This window comes from Sinocyclocheilus anshuiensis, unplaced genomic scaffold (assembly GCF_001515605.1).
Source record: "Sinocyclocheilus anshuiensis isolate Anshui unplaced genomic scaffold, SAMN03320099.WGS_v1.1 scaffold2418, whole genome shotgun sequence".
NCBI lineage: Eukaryota > Metazoa > Chordata > Actinopteri > Cypriniformes > Cyprinidae > Sinocyclocheilus > Sinocyclocheilus anshuiensis.
In genome coordinates, this window is record NW_015555871.1 from 16,259 (window position 1) to 28,144 (window position 11,886).

General features: G+C 44.0%; 1 long non-coding RNA gene across 1 annotated transcript; it reads left to right on the forward strand.

The window, feature by feature from the left end:
- Nucleotides 1–233: 233 nt before the first annotated feature.
- Nucleotides 234–11,387, forward strand: LOC107675663 (uncharacterized). The gene is made up of 3 exons (XR_001632620.1): nt 234–317; nt 10,102–10,107; nt 11,377–11,387. It is a non-coding gene; the product is annotated as an uncharacterized LOC107675663 (long non-coding RNA).
- The last annotated feature ends 499 nt before the right edge of the window (nt 11,388–11,886 follow it).

The window sequence follows — 11,886 nt, forward strand, 5'->3', positions numbered from 1 at the left end:
TACCTGTCAATAAACCTGCCTTTTATTCACTAACCTGTTGTCTCTGGCTTGATCTGTGACAGAAGACTGGACCTAAAAACAAAATGCATCTTCCCACTGTTATGGAAATTGCTGCGCGGTTCGCCGCCCTAGCTCACCAGGATCTCCCGTTTGTGGAGTATGCTAGGGAGTTCTGTGGGATCGCCGCAGAATCCCGGCGTTGGACGAAGTGACGCTCAACTCTGTTTTGGATCGGGGCCAACTACCATTGCACCGTGGACCTCCCAGACACCACTGGACTGAGCTGGAGGGAAGAGATCCTCCGGTGTCTGAAGAGTGTCCATCCCCGATCCAGAACCAAGTCCCGATCAAATCCGCCAGCCATTCCGAAGCCAAGCCTGCGGGCCGCGGCTCACTCAAGCCCACCAACTATGCCTTTCACCCTGAACCTAGAGGCGAATCTAAGGAGGAGAAGGCGGTCGGCTCCAGCCCCAGAGCTGGCTCCAGCGTCGGCTCCAGCCCCAGAGCTGGCTCCAGCGTCGGCTCCAGCCCCAGAGCTGGCTCCAGCGTCGGCTCCAGCCCCAGAGCTGGCTCCAGAAAGAGCCTTTTAAGCACCTTTATTTTTAAGAGTGTATTTACTGTTTCATAAGCATGATATGTTTTGTGTCAATTAGATTATTGTTGTGTACTGGACAGCAGCTTTTTTCCAAAATGTTGAATCTTATTCTGGTTCTCTCTGGAGTTTGTACAGTGGGCATGGCCATGCGTGAATATCACACACCACTTTAGTGATTTTTATTTTTACCATTGTATCTTACGTACATTTGTTTTGCAAACATGCAAAATCACACTGTAAGAAAATAATGGCCTTTAGAAAATTATATACTGTATACTTTTTTTGCAGCATGATTTTGAATGTTTGCAAAAAAAAAGTTTTAAATAAGATAATTAAAACAGTAATTATTATAATAATAATAGTAATAATTTATATTAATAACAATTTTATAATAAAAATAACACAGACAGACTTTTAGTTGTTGTTATTCCCTCTTTCAGCTTTACTTGATTTCTACTCTTACTCCCTGGCTGCTGGGGATGACAGTGGGACTGAATATTCTACTGCACATGCGGGTCGCATCACTGGTATCAGAATCTGGGAATACAGTAGCGCACACATTGGTGGGTAAGTGAACCAATGCAGCACTGATCACCTATCCAGACGAAAAGAGTGCCAAAGTAATTAAGATGTGTTTTATTGTGACTTAATGTAAAATTAATTAAGTCATTTGCATTGTGTGTATCGATTTGAACACTGATGACACATCTTTTAAAGTGGGACAACCTTCTGGAAACTCATTTAACTTCTGCCCGACCCATGATGGAAGTGAGCTACGTTTTCTCAGTGGTTGACACAATGGATGGGGAATCACCTCCATTAGGGCTCACTGGGCTGTCTACCACACCAATGACAACAGTGTAACACCTTAAAATCATATTAGTTCAGTTCAGTACCCTTTACCTTCTACCCTTTAAACATCTACAGAAACTTTTTTTTTATCTGTGTTTATCTGAGCTTTAGCTGTTCTCATTTTTATAGACATAATTCTTATGATTGTTACTTGAATAAAGTCAATGTTGTTTTGTTAATTTTAGCCTATCTGTGTTAGGTGGGTCTTCTAAAATACACTCATTTTCAGCTGCAGCTGGATTTACAACATTTTCAGCTGCATAACCGTTCTGTCTTTTTTTTTTTTTAGCATTTACTTTATTTGAATTGCCTTGTCTTTTTATATTTCTTCAACAACTGACATTCACATATGTTATCTTTTATTTTGTTAAATGAAGATCACATTTAAAAACATGGAAACATTTTTCCTTGCCTTTATTGTTTATTTTTCCAACTCTTCAAATGACTTATGTTGTCACGGTTTGCTACTGCGAGGAGCACGGAGCTAGGAACGAGGAGACGCAGAGTCAAATTCAAACTGATTGACTTTAATAATATCCAGGGAAACAGGAAAACAGACGTAGCAAGGGTTGACAACAACAATTCCAGACAAGGGAGAACATAACGAGGGGCAGACAGGTGAGGATAACTAATAATGAGAAACACCTGGAACTAATAGAACTAAATGGGGACAGGAACAGGAAGGACCAAATAAGGACAAACAGGAACTAAACAGGAACATACATGTGACATTACTCTCCCCTCCCGGAAGGCACGTCCCGCACCATAACAATACCACTTTGGGGGGGTGGAGGCTGGTGCAAGACAGGGAAACAGGGAAGGCCTCCAGGGCGGATCAGGCAGTCCGAGGAGCCATGGCGGATCAGGGGTCTTGGGACTGAGTCAGCGGCGGCCGGCAGGCTTGATGTAGGAGAGGCTGGCGGACTTGACGGCGAGCTGGTTCAGGATCGGGGCCGGATACTCTCCAGACACCGGAGGATCCCTTCCCTCCAGTTTAGTCCAGTGGTGTCTGGGAGGTCCACGGGGCGATGGTAATTAGCCCCGATCCAGAACAGCGAGTTGAGCGTGGCGTCATCTAATGCCATACTTGCAGCGATCCCGCAGAATTCCCACGCATACTCCACAAACGGGAGATTCAGGCGAGCTAGGGCGGCGAACCGAGCGGCAACTTCCATAGCCGCGGGGAGAAACTGGGAAAACAAAAAAAACATTAAACAAATGAAAACAAAATGGGGAGAAGGGGCGCCGCTTACTATTTTGTTGGGTTTGGAATTCTGTCACGGTTTGCTACTGTGAGGAGCACGGAGCGAGGAAGGAGGAGATGCAGAGTCAAATTAAAACTTATTGACTTTAATAATATCCAGGGAAACATGAAAACACATATAACAAGGGTTGACATCAACAATTCCAGACAAGGGAAAACAGAACAGGCTAGAACTCAAATAGGGCAGATAACGAGGGGCAGACAGGTGAGGAGGATAACTAATAACGAGAAACACCTGGAACTAATATAACTAAATGGGGACAGGAACAGTAAGGACCAAATAAGGACAAACAGGAACTAAATGGGAACATACACGTGACATATGTATAGATTTTATTATTTTATCTTTTTAAGACTTTCAATCTTAAAATATGGAAATCCAATATACAGCTCTGGAAAAATGTATATACCACTGCAAAATTATCAGTTTCTCTGGTTTTACTATTTATAGGTATGCATTTGAGTAAAATGAACATTTTGGTTTTGTTGTATAAACAACTGACAACACTTCTCCCAAATTCCAAATGTCATTTAGACCATTTATTTGCAGAAAATGACAACTGGTCAAAATAACAAAAACGATGCAACGTTTTTAGACCTGAAATAATGCAAAGAAAACATTTTTAACAACACAATATTAAGGTTTTAACTTAAGAAGAGTTCAGAAATCAATATTTGAGAATCACAAAGTTTTAACTCATGAAGCGTTCAGAAATCAGTATTTGGTGGAATAACCCTGATTTTCAATCACAGCTTTCATGATTCTTGGCATGTTCTCCACCAGTCTTGGTGCAAAAAATCAAGCATCTTTGCTTTCTTTGATGACGTGTGACCATCCATCTTCCTCTTGATTACATTCTGGAGGTTTTCAATGGGATTCAGTTCTGGAGATTAGGTTGGCCATGACAGGGTCTTGATCTGGTTGCCCTCCATCCATACTTTGATTGACCTGGATGTGTGGTATGGAGCATTGTCCTGCTGTGAAAACCAATCCTCAGAGTTAGGGAACATTGTCAGAGCAGAAAGAAAGCAAGTATTCTTCCACCTTGTACGTGGCTTAATTCATGCGCCATTAACAAAGACAAATGTGAAACACGCCCAGATCATCACAGATCCTCCACCACATTTCACAGTGGGTGCGAGACACTGTGGCTTGTAGGCCTCTCCAGGTCTCCATCTAACTATTAGATGACCATGGTGTTGGCGAAGCTTTGCCCTGTTTTGAGCCATCCTCGCTGTGCTGTTTGCCGTTCTTTTTGTAGTTCACTTGATGTCATCCTATGGTTGTTGAGTGACATTTGAATGAGTTGGCGGTCATCCTAGTCAGTGGAGAGTCACTTTCACCCTCTGCAGGGCTGTGGTTTGTTGTCCCCAATGTCTGCAGCTTGACCTTGTTCTTATGAACTGCTGTCCTCGAAATTTTAAGAATATAAGCAACCTGATGCTCACTGTATCCCTGCCAGTAAATCTAGAATTGAACCCTTCTTTTCCCACTGAAAACTTTTTTTCAACTCTTTTGGCATGGTCAATAGTTATTATTTGATTACAATTACTTTTGAGGTACTACTAGCACAGTTTTTGCCGTCCAGCTGGTCCTACTGCGAGAGGACAGTGATGACCACAGCAGTGGTTTTTATACTTTTCCTTGATAAAAAGATTGCTGCTTTAAGAAAAATTTGGAGTGGTCTCAATCTTTTTTTTCCTAGAGCTGTAAAATAGTAATTATTTCATTTAATGACTTTTATCATGATGTAAACAACGAGTGACATGAATAAAAACATAAACCTTTTTTTGTTGTTGTTGTCTGTTTTAAAATTCTTCTTGTGTAAATTGCTCAAATTATGACTGTCCCAAATATGTGTTGTCATTTCCATTAACATGCAACTTGTTTAGTGCACAGGAAACAGTGTCAGAACTTAAAATATATGAAACGTGATCTATGAAGAAAACAAAGAAAAAACCAGTGTGGTGTGAGCTGATGTTAACTGCGTGAAGATGAAATAAACAAGTAACTTGTATCGTCCATTAACTGACTGGGATATTTTACAGAGAAGCCACACAAATGTTATGTAAATGTACAACAATTGTAGAAAACTGATGTGAATTATCTGAAATCATTTTATTTAAATTGGGATTCACAAAAGATCATTGTTGTAAAAGACAATGAACATATGTGTCAGGGAAACACCTCAGTCACTCACGTCACTGCCGTCACCTACCTCGACACACACCAGATCCCAATCACCCGAATTCTAATCACCCGCACCTGCAGTCACTCATCAAGCTGGCTATATCTCCACAATCCAGTCAGTTCCACATTGTCCGGTATACAGTTCACTTGGCTGAACTAAGCCTGACTCCTTACCTGTTGTTTACTTACCTCTAGAAGCTCTCACGATTCTGTTCTCCACCGATCCCGTTCTCTGCCGATCCCATTCTCCCCCGGATACCTGCAAGTAGTGGTGGGCAGAGCGAGGCTTCATGAAACACCGAAACAGTTGAAGCAAATGTGCTGAAGCTTCGAAACAATTCAACACCTGTCTCTATGGTGACACCTAGTGGTCATCTTCAAGTATTGAGCTGAAACAGCATTGACAACGAATCAGTTAAGTGAATTAACTTATAATATATATGTTGTGCTCTTCTATCTACCATGTGGGTTGGGGGAGTGTTTAGTTTGCACGATTGTAATGTTGTCAGAACCTGTTACTTTAGGTTTGAATCCTGGGTGAAGCATGTATATAAATATTTGAAAGTTGTGTTTTTATTGTTCTGTTCTTGTAATGTGTTGTAACATCTCTCTGACAACTGAATGAACTCTTTGTGAATGTTATTTTGGTAATGAAAAAATGAACATTAATAAAAGACATCAAGCCACAACGCCTGGTATTTTTTACATATAAAGATTTTTATTGACATATATTAATTGTTCTGCTGCATTAACTCCACTTTTATACTTTGCGGGAGTTAGGTCAAGACAGATGTGAGATCGTGTGGTTTGTTCCCAACCCTGTCGATCAAAAGCAGATTCGGTTCTCGAAACACTTGTGAAACGCCCCGATGCTTTGATTCGCCTTAGTCATGTGACATGGGTGTTTCGAATCACACTTCGGAGCAGTGTTTCGAAACATCTGCGCTTTGGGATATTGACACTGTGTCGAAACGTCAGTTTCGCGTCAACCATCCCTACCTACAAGGACAAACCAGCCATTACCCAGAGCTAAGAACCCGAGAACTCTCTCTCATCTCTTACTCGCCTGCCGTCAGCTCGCTCTCTCCTCATTGTCATTAAACCCTCCTGTTTGCATCCAAACCTTGTGTCTCTGGCTTGTAGTGTGACAGAAGACCGGACCCCGAACATACACCTCCACGGATCCCCGGATTCCCACTCCCGCATAAGTACTGGAGGAACTGGTCAACACCCTCCGGGCCTCTCTCATGCAAGTCATTACCCCACAATCTGCCTCTGTAAGTCCCATGGCCATTCCTGCTCCCTATGCTGGTGGCGCAACTGAGTGCGACGGCTTCCTCCTTCAAGTGGCACTATTTATCGAGATGCAGCCACAGAAATTCTCCCCGGAACGCTCTAAGGTAGCCTATTGATTTCCCTGTTAACCGGCAGAGCACTGTTGTGGGCACGAGCAATATGGATCGCCACAATGCCATAATCAACTCATATGATGCTTTCACTAATCACTTCAAGGAAGCGATTCTGCTCCAGACCATTTCATTAAAACCTTCCCCGTCAGACCCCCATGCCCTGCGGTAAGTATCATTCAATTCGAACCAGTGATATCAACTTTATCCTTGTTACCAGTGCAACTACTCACCGCCGATTGTTCGGTTTCAGTCTCCGCCCTCGTCGACTCGGCCTCTTCGTGCAATTTCATATCACGAGACCTCCTAAGCCGTCTCCATCTGTCTCGCCAACGTCAGGCCCAGGAGTTCCGAGTCGAGACCATTCAGGGCAAACCGCTAGGGCTTGGGCAGGTCAACTACCGAACCCCGCAGATGAAGCTGAAAGTCGGATGTCTGCATGAGGAGACCATCAACTTTCTGGTACTGGAGGGACCCACCATCGATATCATCCTGGGACGCCCCTGGCTCACTCTCCACTCTCCAGAAGTCAGATGGGAACCTTGTGAGGTAACTCGCTGGTGCAAGTCGTGCCGGCAGAACTGTCTCGTAGCGATCCCTAATCACATAGTGTGCCTTACGCTAAGTTCGCACTACACGACTTTAAACGTCGGCAGATCGCTGTGCTGTTCAGACTACATGACTTGATTGTCTGTCTTTAAGTCGTTGTGGTGTTCACACTATGTGACTCTATGTAAATGATCCGTAACCGGGGGTTACACACTACACAAGCTGACACCCAACGACTCTACAAACCACGTTTTGTAACGAAAACACACGCGAGATTTGGAATGGCAATGACGCGAAACAACACGGGAAACCGGAGTTGTTTATTTGAAAATGGATGTCGGGAAGAAATTAGCGCTGCAAGCTGTTTGCTTGATGAAAAATTTTGCTCTATTTATTGCGTCCAAACTTTTCTTTAAGCCATGTTGCTGCTGTTGTTTTTCTTCCGGTGACCTCAACCCATGCCTTGCTCTCTCACCCATTTGCAGGGTTGAGTTTGCATTATGCATTGTTATTCTATTGTGGAAGGTGTAGCGAAATCCACTCTGTCCACATGTGATTGGTGGATTCGCTCATGGGCTGCCCTATCTGCAGCCAGCGGGAGGGTATATAAGCTGTTTGGCTTGACGGAATGGGGTCACGATTCCACCTGCTGCTTTGCATCATCTTTGGTCGACAGTCAGAGTAGCGCGTCTGACGAGGTTCTGTGGCAGGCATTTTGAAGGAGGTTACTCCTCAGCAGGTAACCGTCACTCGCTCACGGTTGCATTTACCAGTACTCGCTCGTATTGAATGGGTATTGTATATTGTTAACAGTTAGCGGTTTGAGGTCCAGATATTTGGCATGCTGGATATTTTTTTGCCATGTCAGCGAGCCTCTTTGATGCGTCGTTGTGTAGTTCACTCATAAAGATTGCCGAGCGCTGATCACCTGCTGATTTCCCCCTGATCACAGCCCGACCTGTCGGCAAGCTCGTTCATTTGCAAATCGGGCTTAAATCGGGCTTAAAATCCTGTTGTGTGAACTAGGCATAAGAGAATAAAAACAGATGCTCATGTCAAGCTTGATGAGGATTTAGACCAAATTTTGAAAGGTAAACTGAGAAGAGTCAAAGAAATTCTAATGCATATCTATAGCTAATTATAAGCCACTGATTAACCTTTTTTTTTCCTTTCACAGACCCTATGATGAAGTAGTTTTCAAATACCATGGTGTCTGAATTGCAAGCCCTCAGATGCAGAAAATGCAACAAGTCTTACTCGAAGAAAAATGACCCTCCACTTGAAGATGAAGATGGTGGTATTTCAAGTTTTATGTTTATTTGGTTTAGCCATTTGCAGGGGTGAGTTTGCATTATGCATTGTTATTCTATGTTATGCAGTGTTAGAGTGATTAAAATGTCTGTGTGTGCGTGCACGTGTGTGTGTGTGTGTGCGCGTGTGTGTGGTGATGCATTGAGGTTTATGAAGAGTGTATGGTTTGCCTTATTCTGTGTTGTGAGTCGTTGTGTTACATTAATTTCATTAATTCCTTCCTTGCATTAATTCTTTTGTGCCGTTGTCTTGAATTGTGGGTTTCATTTTTTGATGATTGTACAGTAATTCAATTTGAGTTAAATTCCCTTCTTCTTTATTGATTTTCTTGCATTCTAGTATTTGGTATCCATGCATTTGGAGTATTTTCCCTTATTTTGCTTTTGTTTCTTTCATTAGTAGCCTAGTTTTGCTTTCTTTCTGTTATTTACTATTTGTGTTTCGTGTACTTGAGTTTATTTTGTGGGGTCGTACAAGTATAGGAGGACGTATTTTCTTTTGAAGTAGCTTTGTAAGTTACTTTATCATTTTTCTTATAACCCTGTTGTTTCTTCTGTATACTGTGTAACCTAACTCGGTTTTCTGTGCAGGAGCTGAGTGCCTAAGGCAGGGGTGGATTTCTGGTGGCGGTCCTCTCATCACGAGTGTTGTGTGAACCGTGGGGGAGTGGAGTGTGTTTGCTGTGTGTGAGTGTGGATGCACAGGTATAAGGGGAGGTGACTTGCTGTGGATGCTGTATTATGCCAAATAGCTTTATTCCCTGCTGGTAAGCCTCGGCTCCTACACCAGGACACTTATATGTTGACGACCCTGGTTATATTTTCGTACTGTATCTAAATAAGTTTGTGTTTTTTGTCTTGTTTCAACAAGGGCATTTTTGGTCTTTGTATTTTCAACTTTATCTTTAATCAAATTTGTACCTTTTTATATCTACGTCTCCTGCCTACTTCTAGAGCACTAAGCTGTGTGTCTTTAGAAAGTACTTTATTTGGTATTGGTCCCTGGGCCACACCCTGGGTGGCGTAGTCGCTTGATATTAATTATTAATCTCTCCGTGCTCTGCCACATTCTGGCGTAGTCGGCAGGGTATCACTGTGATTTAGGTGGAGATGTGGGTAGTTATTTGTGTGTGTGGGTTTTGTCATTGCGACTCCTTAACAGTAGTTCTGTCTAGTGTGTTTTTCTTTTTTCAGTGTAAGCAACAGCGTCTGCCTGGATTGTGGAGAGCAGTAGTTTCTGCTTGGATCTCCTTTCTGTTGTTTCCTTCTGTGGTGGTAAGTGCTGGGTTAATAATGGAGGACGAACTTAGGGAACTTGGAGAACTTGTGGCTCAGTTGAAGGCGGACAACGAAAGGCTGCGCCAAGAGCGTGCCCTTGCGTTGCCCGTTTCCGTTGCGGCAGGTCCTGATGTGCCCGAAGCAACCCCTGTTACACCTCAGCCAGTCAATGCGGGTGCTAGCCAGCCTGAAAGATTTGTGTTTGTGCCTAGGGACCGTAAATGTCCCAAGTTCAATGTCAAGTCAGGTATTGGCCTTAACGAATGGATTGAGGAGGCACAGGCCTGTATTCGGGCTCGTCATTTGTCAGTATCTGACCAGGCTTTCTTTCTAATTGACCATTTAGAGGGGGAAGCACAAGCGGAGATCAGGTATCGTTCGGAAGAAGAACGGGGGGATCCGGAAAATATTTTTCTTGCATTACGTGAGGTTTTTGGTTGCTCTCAGTCCCACGTAGCCCTGCAGGAAGCTTTTTTTCTCCAGGAAGCAATTGGAAGGGGAGAGTTTATTGGAATTCACCCTTGCTCTAATGGGCCTCATGGAGAAAGTTAAACAGCAGTTTCCTGGGGCTGTGCCAAATGCTCCTGTTTTACTGCATGACCAGTTTGTCGTACACGTGGCAGATAATGCCCTCCGGCATGAGCTCAAACAGTTAGTCCGCCGTGAACCAAATTCCACGCTGTTAGAAGTGCGTAGTGAGGCAATAAGGTGGGAACAGGAAGGTATGCCAGGTGGTGCATGTTCTCGAAGTCAGTCACGTTATCATATGGGATTCAATATGGGGTGCAGGGAGGACAGAGTTCTGCTACGTGTGTGCCCCCACAGTCAGAGTTAGGTGAAATAAGGGAGATGTTAACCTTTTAGGCGCCAGGAATTTTTGGAAAAATGCTGGATTTTGACATCAAGATTTCAAAAGCTTGTGGCTTGAAAGGGCTTAAAGACAGAGATCTACTGTAAAGTATTGCATGTCTGCCATCTAGTGGTAGGGAATACAAATGAGATATTTCACCATATTAGGAACTACAGTCTATTTTATTAAGTATGACGTCTTGTTGCAATTTTGCGACTTTGGCGCTTAGAGGGTTAAAGGCGCAGCAAAATCAGTTTAATCGACTGACGCAAAGTTTCGCTCAGTTTCGAGGTGCTCGTTCACAAAGTCGTTCTCCCCGTTATGGGCAGTTATCTGTAGGTGGTGCCACCAACCTGGCCAGGGAGTGTAAGTTACAATTTGCGGGCCCTTCACCTGCAGTTTCTACATCATCGCTGCCTGCGGAGTCAGCCATCGGGAAACTAGTTCCCACTGGGCTGTTGAGCCACAGCTCGGATGTGTTAGTTACTGATAGCTCAATGTCTCGCTTAATGTCGTCTTGCCCACAATTGATAGTTGGTATTGGCGGAGTTCCGGTGCAGTGCTTGATTGATACAGGTTCCATGGTCTCGACAATCACTGAGAGTTGTTTTCTGAAACATTTTAAACCATGGGGCCAAGAGCGTTTAAAACGTTGTCAGTGGCTACAGCTACATGCGGCTAATGTACTCGCCATTCCCTATATTGGTTACATGGAGTTGGATGTGGAGCTGTGTGGCAAAATAGTGCCAGAGTGTGGCGTATTAGTCGTCAGGGACCCTCCTGGTGGGTTGTGTGCTCAGGTCCCCGGGGTATTGGGGATGAACGTGCTGAGCCGGTGCTACCAGGATCTTTTCACCAACACAGCCCAGCCCTGTTTAATTCTCCACCAGTGGTGGAGGTCCCTGGGTTTGTGAGGCAAGCATTACAGCATTGCCACAATGTTAAATCCCAGCCAGTAATTGGGCAGTCAGGTAAGGCAAGAGTACGAGGGCGTTATCCATGCCATGTTCCGAGGGGCACGATGAAGGTGATAGTTACTACATGCTCTGAACACTATTCAGGAGGTACTGTGTTGTTTGAGCCACTGGATTCTGGACTCCCAGCTGGGTTATTGGCCTCACCAGCCCTAGTGCCAGTGACACGAAGTACAGCCTACATCCCAGTTGTTAATCTGGGGATGTCTGATGCAGTCCTTTACCCTAATACCTTGATAGGCACCCAGAAGTCAGTGTACGCTGTTAGCTTGCCTCCAGGGGTGACTGAGGTAAAGGAGGTGTTTGCTACTGTGGGGTCTCAAGGTTGTGCAGTAGAACCTACTCTACAGGAACCGATAGAGTCTGTTGATTTATCTGCTCTCAGGTTGGAAGAACAAGGTCAGGTCAGGGCTCTGTTACAAAAATATCAGTCTGTGTTTTCTGCTCATGACAATGATTTGGGGTGTACCAATCTGATTTCTCATGCCATTCCCCTTATAGACGATGTCCCAGTCCGGCAGTGATATAGGCGCCTGCCCCCATCGGAATATGATGTGGTGAAGACTCATATCAACCAGCTGCTTGAGGCCAAGATTATCCGGGAGAGTTGCAGTCCC